At 44.1% G+C, this 13,989-nt stretch overlaps 1 protein-coding gene and 1 long non-coding RNA gene across 4 annotated transcripts in view; one reads left to right on the top strand and one right to left on the bottom strand.

Annotated features, from left to right (window-relative positions):
- DPYSL3 (dihydropyrimidinase like 3) overlaps window positions 1-13,989 on the bottom strand; it is a 115,348-nt gene that overhangs the window by 46,023 nt on the left and 55,336 nt on the right. The window lies entirely within an intron of this gene.
- On the top strand, window positions 177-13,698 carry LOC112839497 (uncharacterized). The gene is made up of 3 exons (XR_003212219.2): window positions 177-338; window positions 5,918-6,033; window positions 13,411-13,698. It is a non-coding gene; the product is annotated as an uncharacterized lncRNA (long non-coding RNA).

Here is a 13,989-nt window from a genome sequence, read left to right as displayed (position 1 = left end):
CAAATAGTCCTTTCTTTTAGGACCTGTCTCTGCTCAAAAATGTTTCAAAAAGTGCTCTGAGGACTGACAATGCTGGATGCATACCCAAGCAAGATGTGCATTATGACATGTACTCAATTGTGTCCAAAAAACAGCAAGCAAGTTACAACTGTTGCAAGTCTCTTCACTTTGGCTCAGAGGGAGCAGGTGTCCGTCCATGTGTTACCACTTTGGCCACTGTTCTCAAATCTTTTCACCTTTGCTCATGGCTCCATTCATTCAAGGTGAGACTGAGCCAGGCCTGGGTGATACAGTGGGGAAAGACACAGAAGTGGTCCCTGTCACCATGGAGCGGGCAGGTCAGTAGCCTTCTGATAACCCTGTTTCCTTGACACCTGTTCTCCCCAAACCATTGACCCCAAGGAAAGCACATGAGCCTAAAGGAAAGAAGCAGTGAGCCTTTTCATTCCCTGACTTATTTATCCATTCATTCTGTCATTTAATCTTTATAAATGCCTCCTGTTCACAGTAGTAGGGATACAACATGAACAAAATACATTCCCTGCCATTGTACTGTAGTGGCTGGAAAAGCAAAGAATAAATAAGCTAACTAAATTAGTAGTGTACTTGCAACTGTGATAAGGGGAATTCACACAGAGGGTGAGGGGATAGCAGAGGCTTGGAAGTATCTGAGGAGGTTTTCAAAGAAGGCATGTCTAAGAAGCTGTCAGCGGAACGGAACTCTGAATGATCTGAGGGAGCAAACCAAGTCAAGAATGGCTCTTAGGAAAGACCGCTCCCTCCCTCCCAGGGAGCAGCAAGCACGGCAGCCCTGAGCTGGGGAAGAACATGGCCCAGGGAGCGCAAGAGCCGGGGATGGCTGATGTCAGTCACTAAGGAGCAGTGGCAGGGCCAGGAGTCCAGAGAGGAAGACAGTCAGGGCCAGGCCACATGAAATCTGGAGAGCCACTGTCTGTTTTATTCCCAGTGCAACAGATGTTCGAGCTGGGGGAGCAACTTGATCTGATTTACATTTGTAAAGGATCACCCTGGTTATGCCCAGAGAATGACCTATGTGTAGGCAAAGTGGGAGCACAAAGATCAATTAGGGGATTACAGTAAGACCAGGGAGGCTTGAGCTAGGGCAGTGGTGAGTGATGAGAAATAGTGACAAGGGCCTGGATTGAGATTCTACTCTAAAGGCAGAGCCAACCAAGTTGCATGGCCAATCTGGAGCTGAGCTGAATCTTAGCCCCAGGATCTGCTGAAAACAAACCCTATCCCCCTCTTAACTTGATTGCGCCTTCTTACTAATAAGGTCCAAGTGACTTTAACCTCTATATTGAAGCACTGATAGACCACACAAAACAGGGAGGATGGAGCTGCAAGACAGCCAATTACATTCAATACGTAAAGCACCTCATGTTTCCCATATGATAAGCTTTGGGTTTACCAGTAGCTCAAATTAATTTGATGGGGGTTTTTTTGTTTGTTTGTTTGTTTGTTTTTTTAGTTGACTGCATATTTATCAGGTCTTCCTGTTGAAAATACTTCTAGGGCGCCTGGGTGGCTCAGTTGGTTAAGCGACTGCCTTTGGCGCTCAGGTCATGATCCTGGAGTCCCGGGATCGAGTCCCACATCGGGCTTCCTGCTCAGCAGGGAGTCTGCTTCTCCCTCTGACCCTCTTCCCCCTTGTGCTTTCTATCTCTCATTCTCTCTCTCTCTCAAATAAATAAATAAAATCTTTAAAAAAAAAAAAGAAAATACTTCTAAAATATGTCATTATAAAACTCTGGCATAGATAGTTTCCACATCCACTCATGTTACAGATGTATGGGTGTGGATTTCTGCTCCAGCAAATATGACCCAGTGTGGGTAAGTGATTCCCCTGCAATGCGTCAGATTTCTTTGGGGCCTGGGGTCCATCATTCCACACCTTAATCCTTCACTATGTTTAGCTGTCCATTTCGACAGGTGAAGGTGTAAAGCCACTGGGAAGACTTTGTAGTGAAATTCAAATAGCTTGATTATCTTTTAAAATTTCCCTGTTTTCTGTATTTTTCTTAAAAATCAGGGGCCAGTTATGTCCTGTCTAATCCATTAGGTGGATTCCAAGTCATTGAGACTCTGGAGTACATTTTTTCTTCTTCCTAACTTTAAACAACTAGATGACACTGGTGACAATCCAGCTGGGATTAACTTCCTGCCTGGGAAGTAGCACCGAGTACGAAGGAAGTGTTTCAAGTCAGACAAGGAGGTGAATTGGGAGCTCGCTCCACCAGTTAGTTATTAACTATGTAACTTGAGATAAGATAACCTCCTGCATCTGTTTCTTCAACTGTGAGGTAGAGCTATAAATAATTATAATCTGGACATAAGGATGAAATGAGATGTCATGGATAAAATTATGACTAAATATCAGTCAGTATGGGCTCTGACATGGCATCATTTCTTACCTTATTTATGTGGGTTTCCCTTTTCTGTTCATTGAGAACTTCTCAAGTTTGAAGATTTGAATCTTTAAATGTCTTTGTCCTTAACTGCCCCCCGTTATCAGTCTGCTAGGGCTGCCATAACAGAGTACCACACACTGAGTGTCTTAAAAACAGATATTGATTTTCCCATAGTTCTGGAAACTGGAAGTTCAAGATCAAGGTGTTGGCAGGGTTGGTTTCCCCTGAGGCCTCTCTCCTTGACTTGCAGATGGCCTTCTCCTCCCCGTGTCTTCAGATGGTCTTGCTCTGACTTGTGTCCTAAACTCTTCTTATAGAGCCAGTCATAATGGATTAGGACCCACCGTAATGACCTCATTTACCTCAGTCAGGTCTGTAAAGGCCCTATCACCCAATCCAGTCACATTCTGAGGTACTATGGGTTAGGACCTCACCACACAAACTTTGAGGGGACAAAATTCAGCCAACGACAGACCCTCAAATTCCCCCGCCTCAAAAAATAAAGGGGGGAGAGGTGAGAAAAGTACTGAACTAGAGTAAGGGAAATGAGTAGTACGCTTTTTTTCCGTAATTATTTTGCTGTGTGACCTTTGGCAAATTATTTTCCCTCTTCAGCCCATATTTTCTCAATCATTAAAATGAGGGGTTGGAATAATGGATCCCTTATTTCTCTTCCTGCCCTGAACTGAGCAAAGCTAAGTGTTTCCCGTAATTTCTCACATCAAACAGGGTCTGAGATAGAGCATGCGACGAAGTAACTGAAACAAAAACAAAACAAAACATACCTTCTTTGTGGAATCAACCCAGGATGAAGTCTCTAGAAGCAGAGGATTAGATCCAATTGCTTTGAAACCTTCTAAGTTGTTTATGCCCTTTCTCTCTGTAAGGCCATAATTTAAACCAATTTAGTTGGATAAACCAGAAACCCCAAGCTGAATTTATCAATATCCCCAAAGTAATCTCATCAAGAGTTGGGGCACAAACTGGCTTTGAGGGAAAGAGTATATGATTTCAAATAAAGGTCTCCTTGAAAGAATTAAGGGGAAAAAAGTTTTAAAAACAAACATACACATACACACAGAGAATGTAAAATTAAAACCAGCTTCCAAGCTCATAGGTTAAGCCATTAAGGAGAGGGGAGAAAGAGCTAGGCATGTTTCCTCTCCAGCTGTGTAGCTTCAGGTCCCAGGACACTGTGTACCTCTACAAATGTCAACAGCCTCAGCGAATCAGACAGGCAAGCAAGGGCAGACGTGAGAAAACCAACGTGCTTACTCAAAAGCAGAAGAGAAAGGGAAGGTGGAGCTCTCCATGGAAAATGGCCCAAATGCCAAAGCAATCAGAGCAATGACAAGAATATAGGTGAAGATGGAAGACAGTGGGTTTCAAATCTATAGGCTGGCAGTCTTGAGCTGAGCAACTCGGGGCAAGTTACTCAACCTCTCATCCTGGAATACCTTTTAATTTAACTTCACTTAAAAAACGGCAACTGAAAACAAATGCATCATTTCATGTTTGTTGTTAATCCTACAATCATAGAAACAAACACAAAAATTCAAACAAAATGCGATTAATTTAACCAGATCCCCAAGCACTGGGATAATATGTGGGTTTTTAAAATTATGTTATGGAAGAATATTTGAAACATGGAAAGATGTCATACTGTAGAATGGAAAGCAGGACATAAAACAGCATGAACACTACGTTGTACCATTTTAATAAATGGCATATACAGTCTTGAGAAAAAGTTCTAAATGGGTGTATTCATAAAATTTACAATGGCTGTCTCTGATTAATTTCACCATAGCTTATTTGTATTGTACTCATTTTGTTTATTTTGGTAAATTCTTCTGTAACCCTCATGCTGTTTTTCGTATTTGGGGGAAAAAAATTCCTACCTAATTTTAAAATCTCAGTGCCCTACAATAGACCAGACAGAAGAAGCCCTAATTCATTCAGCCCCACTTATGTCTCCGTCTCTGTTTCTTCACCTGTAAGGGAAGTCTAGACTAAAATATTCTCTAAGGGAATTCTGACTCTATCAATCTCACAGAGCTACATTTAATCAAAACCTCTGCAGAATCTTGCTTTGGATTTATTGAGAAGCTGGGGAATATCCTGTGGGCTATGGAATGAGAAGGCATTCAAATTCACATTAAGAAGAAATCCTCATTGGTATTTTTGTTAATTCAATGCAAAATAGTCTTCTTTGCTAAGAGTGGTGGCCTCCTCCCTGGCAAGTTGGCCCTGAATGTACCATCGTGTGGAGCAGCTCTGGACATACTGGGAAGTGAGACTGCTTGTAATGGGAAAGCTGGAGGGCTTCCAGAACCAGGCAGCGCTCATGCAGAGGAGGGCACCAAATGGCTGTCCTCTGCACCTCCCATAACCTCAACTACTCATGCTTCATAGGAAACAGGTGCAGGGAAGGCCTTCACCCTGGACCTGAATTAAGTGAACTCCAATTTGCACAAGTGTCTCATGACCCTGGAGGTGGGAGAAGATAAAAGAAGGTAGAATTTAAGGTTGCTCCGCCTAGCAGTTAAGAATGTGGGCTAAGTCAGTTCGAATTTTGGTTCCACCACTGAAGGCTTGTGTGATCTTAGGCAAATTTTCTGACCTAAGTGTTCTCCACAATGAAATGGGAAGACCGAGTTGGAAATCCATCTACCTAACTGAACAGTTCTGAGGATTACATGAGATAATGACTAAAAAGCACTCAACACAGGATACAATAAATATTTGTTATTGTTAGTAGTAGTAGTAGCTGTTGTCATAAACTAATTTCCCCTCTATGTTCCAGATTAGATGTTCCAGAGACAAGTATCGCATTGCTAGGTCCAGAGCCAATGGTCAATACGTGTTCTACAATCAAAAAAAGAGCCAAATGCTGTTATTATACCTGGTTATGTTATACATGACATTTTCTAATACAGAAAGTATTACACATATACACAAGCATAAAAACATTTCATCTAAATGGCCAACCCTAATAGGGAAGCAAAAAAGACCTAGGGGCTGCTCCTTCATCAAGTACTCTAAAAGGTGGGGTTTTCTGTACAATGCAGACTGCCCTAACTGCTGCTAATAACTCCAATGGCTTGTGGTTTCTAGGCAAAGGCAGAAAGGCCTCAATTTAGATCTATGTTGGATCCTGGTTCAAAAAGTCATGGTGACAATTTTCTTGAGTTGAAAGGAGGCATAAAGTTCTCTTTCTTTTAAATCATTTCCTGAAAGAGAAACAACGGGTCTGTTTGCATGCAAGATGTACCCAGGTAGGCCCTGAAACAGGCTGAGAATGGGGTCAGATGCAGGATTTGGAAGAAGGGGAGGAAGGGAGGTCTATAAGGAGAGAAGTACAAATGAGGGCCGGGCTCCATGGGCGCTGGTCAGGTCCCGGAGTACAGTTGACTCTGCTCGCTCTGCTGATGGGCTGTCCTGTTGCTCTTGGCTCAGTGATCCTCTCTGCTGGTTTCTTATGACAGGCCGTCTCTCTTAAAAGTTAATATTCAAGAAAGCTGCCAGTGAAAGGGAGGATGATGTACAAGCACAAATGTATGCATGTTCTGATCATCTTCTGGCTTGAAATTTTTCCTGCAACGTAAGTGTTAAATGTATCCATTCATTCAACAAATATTTACAGAGGGCTTAATATATGCCAAAGAGTGAGTGCTGCAGATTCAGTGGTAACAAAACCCAAACCATCCCTACCTCATGGGGTGTCCATGGCATTATTTGGCTTTTGGGAAGGGGTTATTTCCATTGGATGACAGCCACCACACTTAAAATGTTGGCAAGAGCAACTGAAAAGAGCTTGGTGGAGCATATATAGACTTTGGAGCTGTTTTCTGTTGGTCTCCCTAGTCGCTTGACCAGCATAGATTTGGAGCAATTTGTCACCTTTGTGCCCTTACCAATGGTAGCCTTATCCAAAAGAGAAACTGTACGTGCCAGCAAAGGAATGATGGTCTTGTTTTAATAATACTCATTTGAGGGCGCCTGGGTGGCTCAGTCGGTTTAAGCGACTGCCTTCGGCTCAGGTCATGATTCTGGAATCCCGGGATCGAGTCCTGCATCAGGCTCCCTGCGCAGCAGGGAGTCTGCTTCTCCCTCTGACCCTCTTCCCTCTCGTGCTATCTCTCATTCTCTCTCTCAAATAAATAAATAAAATCTTTAAAAAATAATAATAATAATAATACTCATTTGAATTAATACCAAAGAAGAAGAAAAGGACATCATTATTCCATTTCTCTCCTGTACCAAACCTACCCTCTGAATGAGAAAAAGGCTGGGATTTTAAGTGTAAAATGCAACCAAAGACCCTTAGACCCAACACAGATTTGGGCTGGCCCCACTGAATTTAAGCCTATAAGGACTGCTCTTTCTTCTCACTGTGTTCTCTTCCCTCACAGAAAGGGTTTACGACTCTTCTCTAAATTCCGAACACAGTGACGAGGGCTGACCATGATCTCAGGAAAAAAGAAAGGACAAAATAAAGGCTCATAGGATCATGTGCCCTGGCAGGGACCTTGGAGATCATTTCGTTCAATGCCCTCATTTGACTGATGCAGAATTGAGAGGGATAATAAGGGTTTGCCCAAAGTCACGCATAAATTAGAGGCAATGGCAGGCCTGAACCACAACATGCTGACACTCCATCCAGGGCTGTCTTTCCCTGTGTCAAAAAACAAGAGTGCTCCTTTGCAGAAGGAGCAGAACTCCTCTCTTAAAAAATCAAATCTCACTTTATCCTGCATATTTCATTGTCCAGTGCTTCCCTGGGAAAAAGAGACTAATTAAGCCATGAGAAATGTGTCCTTGAATTCCAGATGTCCCAAATGGGCTCCTGGACCATTCTAAAGTGGAGCTCCCCCCTCCTGCTTAGAGTGCTGGGCGTGTCCTGGATTTCTCTTGTGGAATGGGAACGGGGAGCTTGGCTCCTTCCAAGTCTGGGAAGCAGACAGAGACAGAGAGTGTGAAGGGGCCTTGGGCCCAGATCTGTACTTATGCAGGGCAGGAAAACAGCATCTGCTTTTCCACCCTGCACTCATACATGCCTCTGGGCAAAAGCCAGAAGCTAACTCAGACAGCTGGCAAAGCAATGCATGAACCACCGTTAGGAGGACATACGCTCGGCTGTTGTTCCAGTGGTGATGTGATAGCTTTGGCCAGATCATCCCCACTCCTTCCACGCCCTGTGAACACTGACCCACATTTGTGAGCTAACAGGTGTGGACAGCTGGAGGTGATCCACCTGTGGATAGGGAGTGACTGCTTTCCTGCCTATGAAACTAACTGACCTCTGGAGGGATCAATCCCAGGATCTTACTTTTCCAACTGTGTGACTTTAGTCAAGTTACTAAAACTCTCGGAGCCTCTATCCAGAGCGCAAAAATGGTGGTTACTCATTGCAGCTACAGGAGATGCTAGGAGTCAAGTGAGGTAACCCACGTAACTACTCAATAAATGGTAGCTTAACAGCTCCACTACGCTTAGTCACATCTTTCTAACCACTGAGATCCCTACAATCTAATTAACAGAAGAAAGTTCCTCAAGAGAAGTTGGGTTTTTATTTATTTATTTAGTTAGTTAGTTAGTTAGTTAGTTAGTTATTTGAGAGCAAGCGAGCACAAGCAAGCAAGGGTTGGAGCAGAGGGAGAGGGACAAGCAGACTCCGTGCTGAGCACAGAGCCGGAAGCAGGGCTCGATCCCACGACCCTGAAATCATGACGTGAGCCAGAAACCAAGGGTCAGAGGCTTAACCAATAGAGCCACCCAGGTGCCCCAAGAGAAGTTGTAAGTAGACTCCATGTAGAGACTAGGGCCAAACAAAAGAGGCTAAACCGAAGGGCTCATCCTATTCTACCATACAGTTTGTTTGGTCTATTTCATTTATTGAAATAGACATAGACTGAGTCTGATGAAAGAGAAATTTCACAAGAGAAGAGTGTGAAAATAGAAAATAGCCCATTTCTCTGGGTTGTCCAGGGTCTTTCTCATTTGTCTCTGAATGGTCTATAGAAAATGGGAGAAAAGGTAAAATGGAACACTGATTTGAGGAGGGAGTAAGTGGGGAGCCGGTCAGGCTTCCTATTAACATTCATCACAGGAGGCAATGACATATTCAAATTTCCAGTCCCCTTACGATTAGGAGCACTGATTGTATCAAAGGGGGGCAGATTTATATCCTAGAGAGACAGTCCTCCTTGTGTAAACGTTTTGTAACTTTTCAAATGTAATAAGCAAAAGCAAATAGTTCTATGAAATATGTCAACAGGTAAAGAACAGAGGGCCCATTAGGACATGAAGGGGTTTTTTTGTCCTTTTTCAAATTCAATGTTTTTATTTTTTGTTTTTTGTTTTTTCCAACTGAGGAGAAAGGGCAGAGGAAAAGCTACTGAACAGGGAGTCATGAAGAACCTACCAGAAAGGGTATTCATAACCTCTGTCACTTTAGTGTCCAAGCTAATTAGGATTAAAAAACAATCTAGTGCAACTAAATAAGAAAAATGCCCTTTATTTAGGTTAAGGGAAAGTCTCTATATCAAAGACCAAAGACAGTCTACTGGCCTATTAGATTGTCAGAAATGAATGAGAAGCCTAATTCTGAGGAACACTGGAACATAACTGAAGTAAGAAAAAGATAACAAGAGCTTCTATATAACATTGTATTAATTTTTGTTTTTGAAAACTTGTATTCAAAAAGTAGTTTCCTAAGTAGCCTCTTTCTACCCCAGACCTTTATCATGTCTTCCGCTTCATGAATTTCCACATTCCAGAGTAGCTGAGATTTCATAAATAAATCAGCGTTTACTATTTTGGAAGATATCGGGGCTCAGAGACCGCTTTCAGGGTCACTATCCTCATTTGGGCCTTTCAACAGCCCAGGGAGATAAGCAGAAAGATTTTCATTTGTAAGCTGACAGTTCTACCACATAGACTGGAATTCTCTGGGAAAATCTATTCCTCTAGAATTCCCCCAAACGCTCAGCCAACTCCATCATAACTACTAACAGGCAGAGCTCTTTATACACCTGAGGCACTTTGCTCGTGTTTCAGAAAGAGGAATAACCCAGGGGTGCCTGGGTGGCTCAGTCAGTTGAGTTTTCGACTCAGGTCGTCATCTCAGAGTTGTGAGATCGAGCCCTGTGTCAGGCTCCACACTCAGCTCGGAGTCTGCTTGGGATTCTCTCTCTCTACTCCCCTCAAATAAATTTTAAAAATCTTAAAAAAAAAAAAAAAGGAAGAAAGAAAGAGTAATAACCTGGTTGAGAATCACCACATAGCTGCTCAAAATATAAAGTAACAAATGAACACCCCAAGCAGGGCCTGGGCTGAGAGTTCCATGATCAGATATCTAAGATGCTTTCCATTCCTAACTTTCCCTCCGTTTTTTACTCTGGAATTTCTCTACCAAGATGCCTTACACGGATAAAGCCAACTGTGGGTGACTTCTTCTCTTTTGGTCTCCTAAACACTAGTCCTCCATCTCCTAATATTTGCTCCCAGTCCCAAGTGACACCTCTTGAAGCAAGAAGAAGGCACAGAGGCTGGGGCAGGGTTTGACTCACGTCTCCTCCAGGTTCTCGGCTGGTTCAAGGCCCCCAGCTCAGCTGCTGCACTTCATAAAGCCCCTTCCCTTCCCCTTGGGAATAAAAACTTCCCATGGCACCCACAATGCTCACGATCACACCCTTCAAGCGAGACCACAGCACCCTGACTACGCGCCCAGGAAAGAACTCTCCAGGTTGTGTTCCTGCCTGAGGATGTGTATTCTGGGAATTTCCAAACATCACACACATTCAACCCAACCTCCAATGCGGCGGAAATGCATTATCTGCAAGATAATATTTATGGAAATCCAATTACCGGTTGCAAAAAGCCAATTCTCTGCAATGTGCTCCCAGAGGGAATTCTGGAACGCTTTATCCACACCTTCCAAATCTCTGCTGCATGCGCCTCTGGGAGGCAAGCAGCTGTACCAGGATGGAGAAGCCTGGGTTTATTTCCAGCTTTGCCCCAAAATTCTCACAGGGTAACTCTGAATAACTAACTTCACCTATCTGTGCTTCAGTTTCCTTAAAATGGGTTTTTGCAGAGACTCTTGACAAGAGGATACGTATAAAGCCCTGGAACTTAACGGTTAGATCCCTCCCACTCCTCTGGTCAGCTTCAAGTGGTAGCATACAAGAGGGTAGCATACAACTTTCCACCTGCAGAACTGATATGCTAGCTACCATCCCCAAAAGTGTTATTTACATTTATTGAATATAAGAAGTAAGAGACACCATGTTAAGGGATCTGTTGACAGTGGCAGGCAAAATACACTTCCCAGATCCTACCAGGACTACTTAGAGAGTACGGAGTCTTTCCTCTATACCATTTGCCTTACTTACACGAAGTAGTAATGATGGTAGAAGCAGAAACACCAAAAAGAATGTGGTGGGAAGGAGCACAGACTTTGACTTCAAGCAGGTGTGCAGGTTTGAGTCCTGCCTCTAACACTTACTCACTCTCTGATCCTGGGCAAAAGCATTTGATTTTCTATGGGTTTTGGGGATTTTTTGTTTTTTTGGGGGGGTTTTGTTTGTTTTGTTTCTGGATCTATAAAATGGGGATAACTATAGTACCTTTCAGACAGTGTTGAGTCAAGGATCAAAATGAGACAATGGAGGTAAGGCATTCAGCGCAATACCTGACACAAACACAATAGGTGTGAACTCTTCTTATTAGGAACAATTTTTAATTCATTTATTGATTGAACTGATAACCATGAGATGTCTATGTGCTAGGGACCACGCTAGACAGTGGAGACGGAGGTGAATGGCAGCACAAGGTCCCTGCTCTGATCTGCTGAACCAGCCTGAGCTGCCAGCCTGACATTTAGAAGCAAGGGCTAGTATCAAGGTAGACCAGACAGGACATGCACATGGATAACCTGAGAAAGAACAGTAAGATGGGAGGCCTGAGCTACTCACAGAGAAAGCCCCAGCCAATTCTACCAACCCTCTCTCTCCAAGAAACCGGTAAACACAGTATACCGTATAAGAAGGCTTTGATCTCAGGAGGGCAGCAAAAATAGGTGGCAGGAAAAAAACAAAGCCTTACGGGGAGTAAGGTGGGGGGAGCAAATTGTGACAGAAGGTGGTGTCTGGGGAGGCATAGGGTATCCAGCAAGAAAGACTGCCCCCATCGGTCCTCAGATTCTAGTGACATTTTAGCTACTGGGTGGGGCAGCCTTCACAGAAAGGAATACAGGGAGGCTAGAAAACTTAATTCAAATGCCATAATCTTACCATTTAAAAAAATAAGCTAGAATTGACAGTAGGGGATATATGTCACATTTAGATCTTTAATGACGTTTTCTATCTGCAGCCATATTTTAATGTTTTTCATTATATCTAGGAAGAGTATTGCAACCCTTATAGTATGGAGATAACTATAATCATCTATAGACACACAAACACGCAAAAATAATTGAATGTAAAACAGAACCCCTGTTCACAGAAATACAACACAAAGCCTGAGGAAAATTTACAAATGGATTCCTTGCCCCCAAAGACCAACAGCCCCCCTCCTGCCATGCTCCTCTCTCCCTCCCCACCCCAGACCCCTTGCAACAATGTGAATACAAGGTAGTCTGGCTTGAAGGAATTCACAACCACTGTCCATTCTTGTCACAGCTGCTGGAGACACACAGCCCCAGCTTAAAGGCACAGGCAGCTATGCAGCACCACGCCCCATGCACAGAGAGAAAGGATGGAAGCCGTGTGGAAAATGAAGGAGGCACCCTAGGGAAGAGCATCCAAACAAGAACAAAAGGGAACCCCTTGCAAACCTGGCCCTAGGATTAGGGCACAGCTACATTTACGGGGGCCTCGAAGACAAGTTATCAATCAGGGCTAAATTTCTGTAGCTCTCCTGAAAAGTGGCCCAAGTGATACCTATAAGAATGGGCGTGGCCCTCGATGCCACAGCACAGGCTGAGTCCGTAAGAAGAACCTTGCAGTCTTTGGACTAGAAAGAAAAAAAAAAACAAAAACCTTTTCTCTGCTTATCCCAAACAGGAGAACTGGCACACATATAGCGGAGGTAAGGCAAGTGGCATGTGAGCAGCATGCTTCACGCATGGAACAGCATGAGAGCTGGGGTTCATCCCTCCTCAGTGAGGGAAACTATCAAAATTGAGCTTTTGTCCCAGTCTTTTTTTTTTTTTAAATGATACCTTCCACAGCTTTCTGCAAAGACAACTGGCACTGAGAAAATACCATGCATTATAAAAGAGCCACAATGTTTCTTCAATAATGTGAAGTCAATGATATCACGCAGTGATAAAGGAGGGTATGTTTACACCCAACACTTTTACCTGGCTAAAGGATCCCTACCCATCCCCACCTCTCTTTCTCCTAGCCACTGTTTATTCCCTAAGACCAGGTGGACGGCAGTTAGGGGTGAGGTGCACTTGTGTGGGGTGAAGCTCAGGTGCATGAAAAAGATAGCATGCTCCAATAGAAACAAAACCACTTGAGAATAAAGTGCACTAGAGCCAAGAACAGCTTCCTCCTGCCTACAGAGGTAAGGTCCTGCATTGGCAATCTCAAGCACACAGGGCGTTCCAAACATAGCAGAGCAAGTGCAAACAGACTCATGCCCACAGCAAAATCTGGTGGATCCCTGGCAAATTAACTATAGTAGCAGGTACAGCTGTGCCCTAGGGCAGCTGCAGAGCCTCCCAGGGGCCAGTTGATCACTTCCTTTGTTCGCCTTGCAAAGATGGAGTAGCCACCCATTCCCCCACTATACACACACACACAGTACACACACACCCCATTCACAACAGACAAAGCACAACCACACTGCTTCATGCTAAACTAACAAATGTCAGTGTTTTTTGTTATTGTTGTTTTGCCCCCTACCACCACCACCCCTCTTTTTTGGTAATGCTCATCCCAGCTTGTCGTATGCCCCTTCCTTTCAGGGACATCATTTCGGTGCATCCCAGAGAAACCCCGAGCCGGGGCGCGGTATTTTGCCGCTGAGAGCTGGCTCTGGTGAAGATGCGGCTTCTGTACCTGATAATGGCACGTTCCCTCTCCACCCCGCCCTAGGCGCTCGCCCAGGGCATTTGACACCCGCCCGCGGGTGGCTCGCTTTTGCACACAATGGCAGTTGGACATGTTAAGGCACACAGCGTGCGCCCACGACCCCAAACTAAAATCTGCTCTTAAAACTCAGCCTTTTCTTGGGATAAGGGCGGAAAATGACATGAAAAACGTAAAATGCATCGAGGGCAAAAAAAAAAAAAAGTTGGTCATTCCCGCTACAGCCACATTAGTTGTCCAGTCTGGAATGACGTGCCTAAATATGAACGGGGTGAATGCAGGCAAGAGGCGGACAAGGTGAACACCCAAGATCTAGACACCCCGCCACCGTCGCGGCGCGGGGGGGCAGAGCCACCGGGTTGGAGCTAGGAGAGGGCGCGGTCGTGCTACCAGGCACCCCTGGGGAAAGGTGTCATCTCTCCATACTCCGCCTCGCCAAAAGGAACCTAAAACAA

The sequence above is a fragment of the Callorhinus ursinus genome, unplaced genomic scaffold, assembly GCF_003265705.2.
Source record: "Callorhinus ursinus isolate GAN/ISIS: 27379988/994484 unplaced genomic scaffold, GSC_fseal_2.0 scaffold23, whole genome shotgun sequence".
Lineage (NCBI taxonomy): Eukaryota > Metazoa > Chordata > Mammalia > Carnivora > Otariidae > Callorhinus > Callorhinus ursinus.
Note: the sequence above shows the minus strand (reverse complement) of the source record. Positions and strands in the feature narration are given on the sequence as shown.